The sequence below is a fragment of the Eutrema salsugineum genome, unplaced genomic scaffold, assembly GCF_000478725.1.
Source record: "Eutrema salsugineum unplaced genomic scaffold, Eutsalg1_0 scaffold_4, whole genome shotgun sequence".
Classification (NCBI taxonomy): Eukaryota; Viridiplantae; Streptophyta; class Magnoliopsida; order Brassicales; family Brassicaceae; genus Eutrema; species Eutrema salsugineum.
In genome coordinates this window covers 14,387,164-14,401,900 of record NW_006256686.1, presented here as the reverse complement: position 1 = coordinate 14,401,900, position 14,737 = coordinate 14,387,164, and the positions used below count along the sequence as shown (strand labels likewise).

At 44.6% G+C, this 14,737-nt stretch overlaps 3 non-coding genes across 3 annotated transcripts; 2 read left to right on the top strand and 1 right to left on the bottom strand.

Annotated features, from left to right (window-relative positions):
• The first annotated feature begins 215 nt into the window (after window positions 1–215).
• Window positions 216–322, top strand: LOC112085000. Its single transcript, XR_002898645.1, has one exon. It is a non-coding gene; the product is annotated as a small nucleolar RNA R71 (small nucleolar RNA).
• A 6,955-nt stretch (window positions 323–7,277) lies between these two features.
• LOC112085005 lies at window positions 7,278–7,384 on the top strand. Its single transcript, XR_002898649.1, has one exon. It is a non-coding gene; the product is annotated as a small nucleolar RNA R71 (small nucleolar RNA).
• A 4,149-nt stretch (window positions 7,385–11,533) lies between these two features.
• On the bottom strand, window positions 11,534–11,640 carry LOC112084740. The gene has a single exon (XR_002898401.1). It is a non-coding gene; the product is annotated as a small nucleolar RNA R71 (small nucleolar RNA).
• Window positions 11,641–14,737: the final 3,097 nt, after the last annotated feature.

Sequence of the window (14,737 nt, the reverse complement as noted above, 5' to 3'; positions counted from 1 at the left end):
TGGTGAGCCTCTGTTCTGAGCTTGAACCTTCAGACCTATTTGATCTGTCATAGTCTTCACCATAAGTATCATTGCTCAATGCTAAGTTCTCCACTAGCTCTAAAGCAGCATGAATCTCTTTACCCAGAAAGTTCCCATTGGAAGCAGTATCCAGCTGGTTTCTAATCTTGGGAAGAGCTCCCCTATACAGTGTGCTGAGAAGAGAAGCCTCACTAAACCCATGGTGTGGGCATTGGTTTGTGTAGCTCCTGAATCTCTCATATGCTTCACCAAAACTTTCATTGCTGTGCTGAGTGAAGCTAGAGATTTGGTTTCTCAGTTTTGCAGTTCTTGAGGTGGAGAAGAACTTAGATAAGAAGGCTTGCTTGCATTGCTCCCAGGTTTGAATGGAGCCTCTTGGAAGATTCTTCTCCCATTGATGAGCTTTGTCACCAAGACTGAATGGGAATAGTCTTAGCTTAAAGCTGTCTTCTGAAACTCCATTAATCTTGGTCAGATCACACACCTTATCAAACTGGTCCAAGTGTTCCAAGGGATCTTCCATTGCTAACCCATGGAACTTTGAGTTCTGGACCATATTCAGCAATGATGCTTTCACTTCAAAGTTGTTGTTCTGCACAGGTGGTGCCTGAATACCAGCTCCATACTGATGAGCATTGGCCCTGTCATTCTCGCCAACATATATTTGGGGTTGCTCATATCTTCTTTGTTGTGGTTGGAAAGGGTGGGGTTGGTGGTGCACCTGGTGTCTTTGTTGAACATTGGCCTGATGCCTCTGTTGATGAGCCTGAGCTTGTCCCTGGTGGACATAGGCTTGTTGGTGGTGCACCTGTTCCTGCTGAACATTGCCTTGGTGAAACCCCTGACCAATTCCAATACCAGCTCCCTGACCTTGAGCCTGTTGCTCCTGAACTGGTTGTTCTATATCTACCCCGTGATCTCCTTGGTCTGCCATCTCAGTCTGATCAAGTTGTCTACCACGTCTGTCTCTTCTCCTCCTTGGTACCAGAAGGTTGATGTTGTCGTTTAGAGGAAAAGGAGGACCGCAGCTTCTTGATCTAGACCTGGTGTTCATATACCTGAAATCACAAACAGAAATTGAAAGGAATCAGTAAAAACAAGAAAGTAAGCACTTGATCTCAAGAACAGATCAGAGCTTAATGCTAATCAAACCACAATTTGGCAACGGCGCCAATTGATAGATAGGACTTTTAAGGGTCTCAGGGCTATCAATCCCCTTGTCAATGTAGTACAAAGAGGTTTATCAATCCAGATGTGGTGTTAGACACTAAGCTATATGATCAAGTTCTTAATTCAAGCAAACAAGAATAGGTTTTGATTAATCTAGAGACAACTATAAACATAAACAGGTTTAAAGACAAATGACAATGACAAATGATGTGAATATGATATGATGGAGGCATGAGATTCTAGACATGATAGTTGGTTAGGGTGCCTTGGTGTTAAACTAGAAATGCTAATGACAATGATGAGACATGATTCAAATGATTAAGAACTCTAATCTAGGTTAATCCTCTCATGAAGGTATTAACCCCTATACTAATCCATTTTCAAACCAAATTCCCATTTGTGAAACATGAATCAATATGCATTAACAAACAGCTCTTAATGATCATTCAAGCATTTAACAAATCATTCCCATGATGAAAAATTACTTAAACCTCTAACACAACTCTTTCAGGAATTTCATCAAACACTTTTGGTGCATGAAATTCCCAGAATCTAGATCTCAAGTGATTATCAAGGATTTAGCATAGAGAACAGCTGTTTAGAGAGATGAATCAATGAATCTAGCCCTAAGCACTCCTAATCTAACACTTTAGCACCCTAACCTACACATCTAGAACCTCATTAAGGTGACTACTCACTAATCATACTAATCTCTCTTAAACTTTTGCAAGTTGAGTAGATTAGCATGATTAATGATGAGAAATGGAGATGGAGATGATAGATTCAAAAGAAAACAGCTTTAAACACCCAGATCCCTTTAAACTCTCTTGATTAAACACTCAAATAAAGATATTTCTCTTCTTAATGGAGTCTTTTCACCAAAGAGGCAAGAGACAAAGGGAATAAAACTTAGTTCTCCCCCAAAAAACCCTAAAAAGTATTTATACCTTCTTAAAAACGAACCGGGTCAGCCCGGAACAAACCGGGTCCTGACCCGGCTTTAATGGATAAAGTGGGAAAAGCTGCGGGTCGGTTCAGTATGTCCCAGGCCGCACACCTAAGTCGCAGTAGATGAAGACTTGTCTTGTGAGGCTTGAATCACCTTGTCGGAGCCGCACGCCTATCTAGGAGTAAATTGCGAGTGTTTCTGCGGCATGGTCTCCTTCCTCTCCAACTCGCAGGGCTGAGCTGGTTTCTGGGGGATGTAGAAACTGTGCGGGTTGGTCTCTATTGCACTTAGGTCGCAGGCTCAAGTCGGAGTGAATTCCGAGTGATCGTGCGGCATAGATCCAGGCGCGGATGACTCGCATGCCTAAGTCGCACGATTGTGGACTTAGCATTTCTCTTGCTCGGGAGCTCCAGACCTCTTCCAGTGATAGTTTACCCGCACATTTCAACTCGCAGCATCAGCATTCAGGTGTTCATCTTCAGGCCTGCGGGTTAACCAAGTCGCAAGACCATCTCGCAGCATCCAGAGCAGCTTAGATCACTTCGCATTCCGGAGAGTGTAACTCCTGTGATACTTGTCCGAATTGAATGATTTCGGTTGCAGAAGACAGAGGACTCATTTATCTCCAACTTTTGTGAAGGAAGTTTCAGTGCTTGGGAGGTGGAAGGCTTCCTGGAGGGCACATCTTTGCAGTGCATGTATACGACCAGAGAGAGGCGTCTAGACATGTGTCCATTCCGGAGGCCGTATCTTCCTGCTCATAGATCCGAATTGAATGCTCTTGGACGTTCTGGAAAGAAAACTCAAATGTCTCTGATTCTCATGAAGGACCCGGAAGCTGAATCGGCCTGGAAGTGCACCGTCCTTCGCATCCTTCAGAACTGATCTGCTCGGTCCGGAATACCTGCGAGACAGGGGTTTCTTCCGACGAGCTTATCTCTCTGCTCACGCGTCCGAATTCTACGATTCCAATTGCTATGAGACCGTGCTTCAATGCTCTCCAACTTCTATGAAGGACCCGCCATCTGAATCGGACCGGAAGGCTCCCCGGACAGGTGATTTCTGAGACTCGTTCGCACCCGGAGATTTTGGCCGATATACTTAATTCGCGGTACGTGAAAATGGCCGGTAAAGCTTCCCGCGGTACATGAAAATGGCCGGTAAAACCTTCCTGGCCAGCGAGAATGGCCGATAACCTCCATAGACTCAAGTTTTCCACTTTTTCAAGCTCTGCTCACCATTCCACCTCCTGGATTCATCTTTTCAGCTCCATAATCACCTGATAGACACTCAAAACATGCAAAGACTCATTGGGACCTAATGCATCTCCTAAGTTCTAAAACAAACCCTAGGGACCTAAAATACATGAAATAAAACATGATTTGGAATGATTTATGCAACCTAAATGATGCAAATTATGAACATATCAATGAGATGTTCCTCAGGTAAAGCATCGTCTATGGGGACCTTTTCTTCAATCCTCAGCCTTGAGAGATGATCTGCGGCCCCGTTTTCAATGCCCTTCTTGTCAAGTATTTCCATGTCGAATTCTTGGACCAATAGGACCCATCTCAAAAGCCTCGGCTTAGCGTCCTTCTTAGACATCAAGTACCTCAAGGCCGCGTGATCTGTGTAAACCGTGACTTTTGATCCCACTAGATAACTCCTGAATTTGTCAAATGCAAACACAATGGCAAGCATTTCCTTCTCGGTGGTTGCATACTTTTCTTGAGCTGAGTCCAAGGTGCGGCTGGCATAGTAAATCACATGGAGTTTCCTATCTTTCTTCTGTCCCAAGACAGCTCCCACGGCATAGTCAGATGCATCAGTCATCACTTCGAATGGTAAAGACCAATCGGGAGCTTGTACAATTGGTGCACTGATCAAAGCCTCCTTGATCCTCTTAAACGCTTCCTCACACTCTTCATCAAAGATAAACTCCACCTCTTTGCACAATAGCCTAGTTAAAGGCCTAGCTATCTTGGAGAAATCCTTAATGAACCGCCTATAGAACCCAGCGTGCCCAAGAAAGCTTCTTATCCCTTTTACAGAATTCGGAGCTTGTAGGTTCACCATCACCTTGATTTTGGCCTTGTCCACCTCTATTCCCTTCTCTGATACCTTGTGCCCCAAGACAATGCCTTCTTGTACCATGAAATGACACTTCTCCCAGTTCAATACAAGCCTATGCTCCTCACATCTCTTTAGAACCTGAGAAAGATTAGCAAGACATTCGGAGAAAGAGGAACCGTATACGGAGAAATCATCCATAAACACCTCAACTTTCTCTTCAATTAGATCAGAGAAAATGTGCATCATGCATCTTTGAAAAGTGGCCGGTGCATTACACAAACCGAAAGGCATTCTCCTATAAGCATAAGTGCCATAAGGGCAAGTGAATGTCGTTTTCTCTTGATCTCTTGGATCTATTGGTATTTGGAAGAATCCAGAGTATCCATCGAGAAAACAGAAATAAGGATGATTGGCTAACCGTTCAAGCATTTGATCAATGAATGGTAAAGGGAAATGATCTTTTCTTGATGCAGAATTCAATTTCCTATAGTCAATGCACATGCGATGGCCGGTTATAGTTCTTTGGGCTATGAGTTCATCCTTATCATTTTTTACCACCGTGATACCACCTTTCTTGGGCACAACGTGCACAGGAGATACCCACCGAGAGTCAGAGATTGGATATATGATCCCTGCCTCAAGGAGCTTTAGTATCTCCTTCTTAACCACCTCTTTGAGGTTCGGGTTAAGGCGACGTTGGTGCTCAATAGAGGACATGGATTGGTCCTCCAGGTGGATCCGATGAGTGCATATATCAGGTGAGATTCCTCTTATGTCGGCCAAGGAGTACCCTATTGCTCTCCTGAATTTCTTGATTTCATTAAGCAATGCACGTTCTTCATGTTCAAGCAAACTATCGTTTATGATCACAGGGAAAGTGGAGTTCAAGCCTAAGAACGCATACCTGAGCCCTGTTGGTAGAGGCTTGAGCTCAACAGGGGGAGCGTCTGCCTCATTCCAATCGGTATCAAAGCTACATTGGCCCGGAACAGCTTCCTCGGCCTTTTCCTTGTTCTCGCGCGGATTACCATCGGCCTCGATATGAGTTGCCACGGCCATGATATCCCGAGGTGTCTCCTCTGTTCCCATGGACCCCTCGCTGTCTAAGATGTCGAGGCCACTCTTCCTGAGCTCCAAAAACCTAGCCTCAGCTCCAAGTTCCTTCGGTTGGTCCAAAAGTTGCTTGTACACCTCGCTTTCCTCGTTCAATAACCCGTGCTCGCTTTGTTCACGTGTAAGGACCACTTGTAACGGATCCTCTGCGTTCCACTCTTCCAGGAGCTCATCAGCTAGCTCCTCCATCACTTCCACATAGAAAACATGACCTCCAATGGTCGGTTTCTTCATCATCTCTTTCACATTGAACTTCATATGCTCGAAACCGATGTGTAGTTCAATCATTCCTCCTCTCACATCTATAATGGCTCCTGCGGTCGCTAGGAACGGTCGGCCCAAGATGATAGGGTCCAATGGTTCCTCGTCCATCTCAAGAACTATGAAGTCCGTGGGGATTTCTATCTCACCGATCCTTAAAGGTAAATCCTCAAGCAAACCCACCGGTAAGCAAACCGATCTATCAGCTAGTATAAGAGAGATCTTGGCCGGCTTGTAACTCTTGTATCCCAATCTCTTCGCCACCGTGTATGGCATTAGGCTCACAGAAGATCCTAGATCACACAAGCAGTTTGAGAACTTCAAGTGACCTAAAGCACACGGTAAGGTAAAGCTGCCCGGATCGGATAGCTTCCTTGGTATAGACCTCCTTTGTATTATGGCGCTGCATTCATGGCTCAGTATTACCATACCCTGGAGCTCCTTTGTCTTGTTGAGGATCGCATCCTTTAGAAACTTCCCAAGCTGTGGTATAGCTAAGAAAGCATCTATAATGGGTAAGGTGAGTTGCGTGTTCTCCAAGTGTTTCTCAAAGACCGCTTTGGCTTTGTCTAAGATTTTCTTTTTGAAACGCCCTGGGAACGGTATCTTGGGATGGTAAGGTGGTGGTGGAACGTATGGCTTTTCAAGCTCAGTTGTCTTTTCCACCTCTTTTCCTTTGTCCTTGATCGGTTCTTTCTCAAAATCTGCTTCTTTACACGCATCACCTGAGGCTGCCTCCCCCTCTAATTGCTCATTGGCCTCAATGAGCTTAGTCTTAGGCTTCGGAGCTTGTAGTTCCTTGCCACTTCTCAATGTAATGGCGTTCACGTACTCCTTGGGATTGGGCTCCGGTTTACCTGGTAAAGCCGGGCCTCGGGATGATGTAGAGGCTTGATTCTGCTTAAGCTCTCTGATATCTTGCTGCATTGTCGCGTGCTGGCTCTCAACTCTCTGCTGACCCTGTAACAGTTGCTGTAATATCCCACAGACATCGTTTCCCATCGGATTCTGACCCGTTCCCTGATTCTGTCGCTGATTACCCATCGGCTGCGGATTGAACCCTGGTGGAAACTTGTGATGTTGCGGTTGGCTGGTGAAGTTGTTACCCTGAGCCGCTTGATTCTGATGAGTGTAGTCGTGCTGTTGCCCACTGAACTGTTGTTTGGGCTGGAAGGTATTCTGAAAAGGAGCTTTTGGAGCATAGCTTTGTTGTTGTTGCTGAGCAGGGTACACTTGGTCTTGAGGGTTAGCTACATTCGGGTTTCTGTATGAGAGGTTTGGGTTACTGTTGTAGTTGTTAAACCGCTGATACCTCTGCTGATTCCCTATGTAGTTCAGCTCCTCTTGAGTTAGACCATCTTCATTAACATTGTCAAAACTTGGCCCTTGCTCATCAAACTCGCCTACAAAGTGTATTGGCTTTTGGGTCGCCATCAGAACCTTGTCAAGCTTGCTCTGAAGCTCTCTTATATCCTTTTTCATACGCTGTTCTTCATTGGAGCCCTCTGTACGGTCTACTCTATCAAAGTCTTCTCCATAAGTATCATTAGACATGGCTAGGTTCTCGACTAGTTCCATTGCCGCATTGATCTCTTTCCCAAGAAAATTTCCATTTGAAGCTGTGTCGAGTTGGTTTCTGATCTTGGGGAGTGCACCTCGGTATAAAGTACTCAATAGGGATGCCTCTGAGAAGCCGTGGTGGGGGCATTGGTTAGTGTAGCTTCTAAACCGTTCCCAAGCTTCGCTAAAGCTCTCGTTGTTGTGCTGCGTGAAGCTTGAGATCTGGTTTCTGAGCTTAGCCGTGCGTGATGTGGAAAAGAACTTTGATAAGAACGCCAGTTTACACTGCTCCCAGGTTCGTATAGAACCCCTCGGGAGGTTCTTTTCCCACTGGTGAGCTTTATCACCGAGGCTGAATGGGAACAAGCGTAGCTTGAAGCTATCTTCCGAGACACCATTGATCTTAGTTAGGTCGCAAACCCGATCAAACTGATCTAGATGCTCAAGAGGGTCTTCTCCGGCTAGACCGTGGAACTTTGAGTTCTGCACCATATTGAGCAGGGAAGCTTTGACCTCAAAGTTGTTGTTTTGAACCGGTGGAGCTTGAATCCCAGCTCGGTATTGGTGCGCATTAGCTCGGTCGTTCTCTCCAACAAAGACCGGAGGAGGTTGTCTCTGAGCTTGTGGCGGTGGCGGATGAACATGGTGGGCTTGTTGCTCGTTCCTATTAGCTTGTTGTTGGTTTTGCTGAGCAAGCCTCTCGTTCCTTTGAGCCTGTTGTTGGTTAACATAGGCTTGTTGTTCATTCCTGCCTGCCTGCGCCTGATTAGCATGAGCCTGGTGTTCGGCTTCTTGAGCCTGTTGCTCGATCCTTTGCTGTTCTGCCATTCCAAGTCGTTCAAAATGCCGTTCCCTCTCGCGAGCTCGCCTCTCAATCCGGTTGATGTTGTCGTCGTACGGTAAAGGCGGTTCTGTGCTCCGAGACCTGGTTTTCATGCACCTGAAAGTAACACAAGAACTTGCAAAGAAGTTAGTAAAACAAAGAAAGTTAAAATCTTGAGCTCAAGAACAAACAAAAGACTAATGCTCCGACAAGTTGGCAACGGCGCCAATTGATAGATAAGACTTTTTAAGTCTCAGGGCTATCAATCCCCTTGTCAAAGTAGTACTAAGAGGTGTCAATCCAGACTTGTCAACGAGACACTAGTCTATGTTGTTTGTTTATTTAAGTCAAGATAAAAAGGTGAAGGTTTTTCTAAGCTAAATAACAACGATTAAGCATGTAAGTAAGGTAAATGATGAGAATCAAACAAAGCAAAGATGCAAATGATAGCTAAGCGATTCAGATGATGATAATATGTAATAAAGCAAGAGACTTTAGACGAGATACTTGACTCGGGTGCTTCCAAGTTCAACTAGTGGGTTAATGAATCAAAACATCAAGCGGTTTCATTTAACTTTGAACTCAAGGCATGTTAATCTTCTCATGAAAGTATTAAGCATCTAAATTGATCCTCCTTCATACCAAAAATGTCTTTTGAGAAGCATCGAATCAATCAGCAATAAGAATCAGTTCAAAAATGTCATTTAAGAGAACAAACTATCACTCTCGCGATGAAAGACTCTTAAACCCTTAACCGAGTGGTTCAGACATTTTTACAAACACTTTTGATGCGAGATATGTCTCGGATCTGAACCTCAAGTGATGTGCTTGGATCCAGCCTAGAGATCTCGTCGGTTAAAGAATGAAACTTGCAGGACTAGACACCTAAACCCACTAATCTACCTTGAAAGCACCCTAATCTACTCATCTAAAGCCGCTTAAACGACTACTCACTAATCATAACGAGCTCACTAAGTCCTTTGCAAGACGTGTAGCTGGTCATGATGAGGAGTTTAATGTTAGATGATAAAAGAAATAAAGAAAGAACAAGATTTCTCATGCAAAAACGAGGTATCAGATTAGAATGATCAAGTTTCACCAAGGAGGCAAGTTCTTAAAGCTAAAAACAGATAAGAGATAAGATGATTAGGTTTTTAGTCTCAAAATGTATATATAGCAAAGGTAAAGTGTCGCGGGTCAGCCCGGAACAAACCGGGTACTGAACCGCGATCTTGGGTTGATGGGTGAGTGCCACGGTGTGTCGGAGAGTGAAGCCGAGGTCTTCATGTCGAGGAGTGCACGTGAGTCCAGATCCAAATGAAGATCTCGTGAAGAACACGTCAAGAACATGCATGAACCCTAGTCTTTGATCCATCTTCACGTGTGTATTCTTGGGCAGCTTTGTTCTTGATTCTGGGTTTGTGACAATGGACCTCGGCATGAAATGCCGAGGCGCTTGGTAGTCGAGGGGTTTGAGCGAACAGGGTCCGGCATGCACGCCGAGGTCGCTACACCGAGGTGCACGTTCAACACTTAGTCGTTTCCAGCTTCATTTCTTACGTGTGCATGCCTTGATTCCAACGTGCCGAGGCGTCAGCACGAGGCCTAGTTCAGAATACTCCCAAAATACGAGCCTTGACTTGGCCGATGTCGAGGTAACGATGCCGAGCCCTGAGAAAACACTTAGCGCGTATCGCAACATATTTGGGTTCGTATCGACCATGTCACCTTCCGGAAACAGTAACTTTCAACCCACGACTCCAAATGCTCTGAGACCAGTTCCATAGTCAAGATGACTCAATAAGCTCGAACTTTGGTGAAGAAACCGTCGGAGCTTGGGAAGCGGAGGGCTTCCTGGATTTCACATCTTTGAACCGCATTGGAATCACCAGAAAATAAGCTTTTTAGACCGATGTGAACTCCGGAGACTTTATCTCTCAAACCACTGCTCCGAATTGAGCGATCCCAACTGTTCTGAAAAGGTCTTTCACAGATCTCAAACTTTGATGAAGACCGGGCAAGCTGATTTGGTCCGGAAAGGCTCCGTCCGCCGTAGCCTTCGTACTCCGCCGTTCGGTTCTCGGGTGCGCGTAATGTTGGTGCATCTTCCGGAGGCTGTATCTTTCTCCCCATTGGTCCGAATTGGATGATTCCAACTGTTCTGGGATCTTTGCCTGATTATCTCCGACTTTGCTGAAGACCCCGCCAACTGGTTCGGACCGGAAGGTTCCCCGGATTGCTGATCTTTGAAACGCGCGGACAAGGACAAATTTTGGTCGAGAAAAGCTTCCCGTGGTAAGGAAAATGGCCGAGGGCTGTGTACCGCGGTAAGCTTTTTGGTCGTAAAAATTCCTTCGCCTCGGCCAAAAACTCATCCCATGGTATTTGCACCCGATCTTCGACCCAAGCTGACTTTGGTCGATCGGTAAGGAATTTGGCCGGTGCTGAGCGATCGGTAAGGATTTTGGCCGAGGTTTCCGTCCGTCCGGTACGCGATTTGGTCGAGAAATTTCTCCAAGCGGTTTTCACCATTTTTGACCCTTTTCTTCAACGTTTTCTCCTCTGCTCCTCTTCTTAAGCTCCAAACGACTCCCAAAGCACCTGATAAAGACTTCAAAACATGCAAAACTCTTTGGGACCTAATGCAAGCCCTAAATCCTATTTTCATGCCTAAAGACACAATTTACATGGGAAAACACATGATGAGGACTCTAAAATGCTCTCTAAATGATGTAAAATATAGACATATCAGTTCTGTTTGTGATTTCAGGTGTATGAACACCAGGTCCAGATCAAGAAGCTGTGGTCCACCTTTCCCTCTCAACGACAATATCAATCTTCTGGTACCAAGGAGGAGAAGGGACAGACGTGGTAGACAAGTTGATCAGGCTGACATGGAAGAACAAAGAGAGCACGTGGTAGACATAGAACAACCAGTTCAGGAGCAACAGGCTCAGGGTAATGGAGCTGGTAATGGAGCTGGTAATGGAGCTGGTAATGGAGCTGGTAATGGAGTTGGTCAAGGGCTTCATCAGGGTAATGTTCATCAGGAACAGGTGCATCACCAACAAGCTTATGCCCACCAGGGACAAGCTCAAGCTCATCAACAGAGGCATCATGCCAATGTACAGCAAAGACAACAGGTGCACCACCAACCCCAGCCCTTCCAACACCAACAAAGAAGATATGAGCAACCCCAAGTCTATGTTGGAGAGAATGACAGGGCCAATGCTCATCAGTATGGAGCTGGTATTCAGGCACCACCTGTGCAAAACAACAACTTTGAAGTGAAGGCATCATTGCTGAATATGGTCCAAAACTCAAAGTTCCATGGGTTAGCAATGGAAGATCCTTTGGAACACTTGGACCGGTTTGATAAGGTGTGTGATCTGACAAAGATAAATGGAGTTTCAGAAGACAGCTTCAAGCTAAGACTATTCCCATTCAGTCTTGGTGACAAAGCTCATCAATGGGAGAAGAATCTTCCAAGAGGCTCCATTCAAACTTGGGAGCAATGCAAGCAAGCCTTCTTATCTAAGTTCTTCTCAACCTCAAGAACTGCAAAACTGAGGAACCAAATCTCTAGCTTCACTCAGCACAGCAATGAGAGTTTTGGTGAAGCATATGAGAGATTCAGGAGCTACACAAACCAATGCCCACACCATGGGTTTAGTGAGGCCTCTCTTCTCAGCACACTTTATAGAGGAGCTCTTCCCAAGATTAGAAACCAGCTGGATACTGCCTCCAATGGGAACTTTCTGGGTAAAGAGATACATGCTGCTTTAGAGCTAGTGGAGAACTTAGCATTGAGCAATGATACTTATGGTGAAGACTATGACAGATCGAATAGGTCTGAAGGTTCAAGCTCAGAACAGAGGCTCACTAGGGAAGTTAAGGAGTTGAGAAATGAATTAGACAAGTTGAAGTTGGTAACTCACAAGCCAATGCATTTTGTTGGAGAGTATGAGGAACCATCTCAAATCTTTGAAAACATAAGTGAAGAGGGTCTCACCCAAGAGGAGCTTAACTACATTGGGAATCAGAGGTTCCAAAGATATAAGTATGGTAATGCCAATCCAAACCTTTCTTACAGGAACACCAATGTAGCTAACCCACAAGACCAGGTGTATCCCAATTCTCAAGCTCCACAGAACTTTGTTCCCAAGAACAATTTTCAAGGGTCATTCCAACCCAAGAATCAGTTTGGTCAGAATCAGGGTTTTGGTCAGCAACAACAACCATTTCAAGGTCCTAGTTTCACTTCACAGCAGCAAACGGCACCAACAGGGTTTGGTCCACCACAGTTCCAACAGCAGGCGCCGGTTCAACAACAGTTTCAGCCACCACCGGTTCAACAACAGCCACAGATGGGTACATATATGGTTGGTATTCTGCAACAACTACTTCAGGGCCAACAGATCTTTGCAAGCCAGAATGCAGCCATGCAGCAGGAAATCAAGGAACTGAAGCAGAACCAGGCCTCAAGCTCAAGGACCCAAGGTCACCTACCTGGAAAACCAGAACCCAACCCCAAGGAATATGCCAAGGCCATTACACTGAGGAGTGGAAAAGAGTTACCTGGTATTGAGAACAAAAAAATGATCATTGAGGACAATGATCACACTGAGGGGGAGGCAGCCTTAAAAGATGATCAAGTTGCTGAGAAACCAAGGACAGAAAAGGGTAAAGAGGTAGCAAAGGAACCAGAACCAGAAAAGAAATATGTGCCACCACCTCCATACCAACCCAAGCTCCCATTTCCAGGGAGATTTAAGAAGCAACTTGTGGACAAGGAAAGAGCTGTATTTGAGAAGGCACTCAACGAGACACCACTCACTATTCCTCTCATTGATGCATTGTTAATGATGCCAAAGATGGGGAAGTTCTTGAAGGATGCCATTCTGAACAAGACAAAAGAGCTTCAAGGCATGGTGGTACTAAGTCATGAATGCAGTGCTATCATTCAGAAGAAGTCCATTCCAAGGAAGTTAACTGATCCAGGGAGTTTCACACTCCCTTGTGCCATTGGTCCTCTTCTATTCTCTGGATGTCTTTGTGATCTAGGAGCATCAGTCAGCTTGATGCAATTCTCCATAGCAAAGAAGTTGGGATTTAGAGTCTTCAAACCTGCAAGGATCTCTCTTATCCTTGCAGATAGATCAGTTAGATTGTCTGTTGGTATGTTGGAAGATCTACTTGTCAAGATTGGTGGTTTTGAGGTTCCAACAGATTTTGTTGTGCTGGAAAGGGATGAGGAACCAGTAGATCCTCTTATATTGGGCAGGCCATTCTTAGCAACTGCAGGAGCTATTATTGATGTGAGAAGTGGGATTATAGAGCTGCAACTTGGGTCTGAAAAGCTCAAGTTTGATGTGAATGAGATGATGAAGAAACCCACCATTGAAGGTCAATGTTTCTATGTGGAGACAATGGATCAGTTGGCTGATGAGTTGCTAGAGGAGCTGAACACTGAAGATCCTCTTCAAGCTGCTCTAACTCAAGAACAAGGAGACAATGGGCTCTTAGCTGAAGCAAGTGAAGGGTATAAGCTGTATTTGGACAATGCAAGAGAGCTGGGTCCTGAGACAAGGTTTTTGGAACTGGAACAAAGTGACTCTGAGGTCTTGGCTATCAAAGGATCAGACACAAGCCAAGGCAGCTTGGACCAGGATTGGAATGAGGCTGATGCACCCCCTGTTGAGCTCAAGCCTCTACCAACAGGGCTCAGGTATGCTTTCTTGGGCTTAAACTCCACTTATCCAGTAATCATCAATGATAGCCTATTAGAGGATCAAGAGAGTGCATTGCTTAGTGAGATAAGAAAGTTCAGGAGAGCCATAGGATATTCTTTGGCTGATATTAGAGGGATCTCTCCTGACATAGGATTAAAGACTAATGACAATGACAAATGATGTGAATATGATATGATGGAGGCATGAGATTCTAGACATGATAGTTGGTTAGGGTGCTTTGGTGCTAAACTAGAAATGCTAATGACAATGATGAGACATGATTCAAATGATTAAGAACTCTAATCTAGGTTAATCCTCTCATGAAGGTATTAACCCCTATACTAATCCATTTTCAAACCAAATTCCCATTTGTGAAATATGAATCAATATGCATTAATAAACAGTTCTTAATGATCATTCAAGCAAATAACAATACATCATCATGCAGAAAATGCTTAAACCTCTAATACAGCTCTTTCAGGAATTTCATCAAACACTTTTGGTGCATGAAACTCCCAGAATCTAGATCTCAAGTGATGTGCAAGGATCTAGCCTAGAGAACAGCTGTTTAGAGAGATGAATCAATGAATCTAGCCCTAAGCACTCCTAATCTAACACTTTAGCACCCTAACCTACACATCTAGAATCTCATTAAGGTGACTACTCACTAATCATACTAATCTCTCTTAAACCTTTGCAAGTAGAGAAGATTAGCATGATTAATGATGAGAAATGGAGATGGAGATGATAGATTAAGAAGAAAGCAGCTTTAAAACTCAAAGATCTCTTAAACTCTCTTGATTAAAAGGCCAAAAATCGATATTTCTCTTCTTGGTAGAGTCTTTTTCACAAAAGAGGCAAGAGACAAAGGGAATAAAGCTTAGTTCCTTCAGAAAAAACCCTAAAAAGTATTTATACCTCTCTAAAAACGAACCGGGTCAGCCCGGAACAAACCGGGTCCTGACCCGGCTTTAATGGATAAAGTCGAATTACTGCGGGTTGGTCCAGTGTCTCCCAGGTAGCACGCCCAAGTCG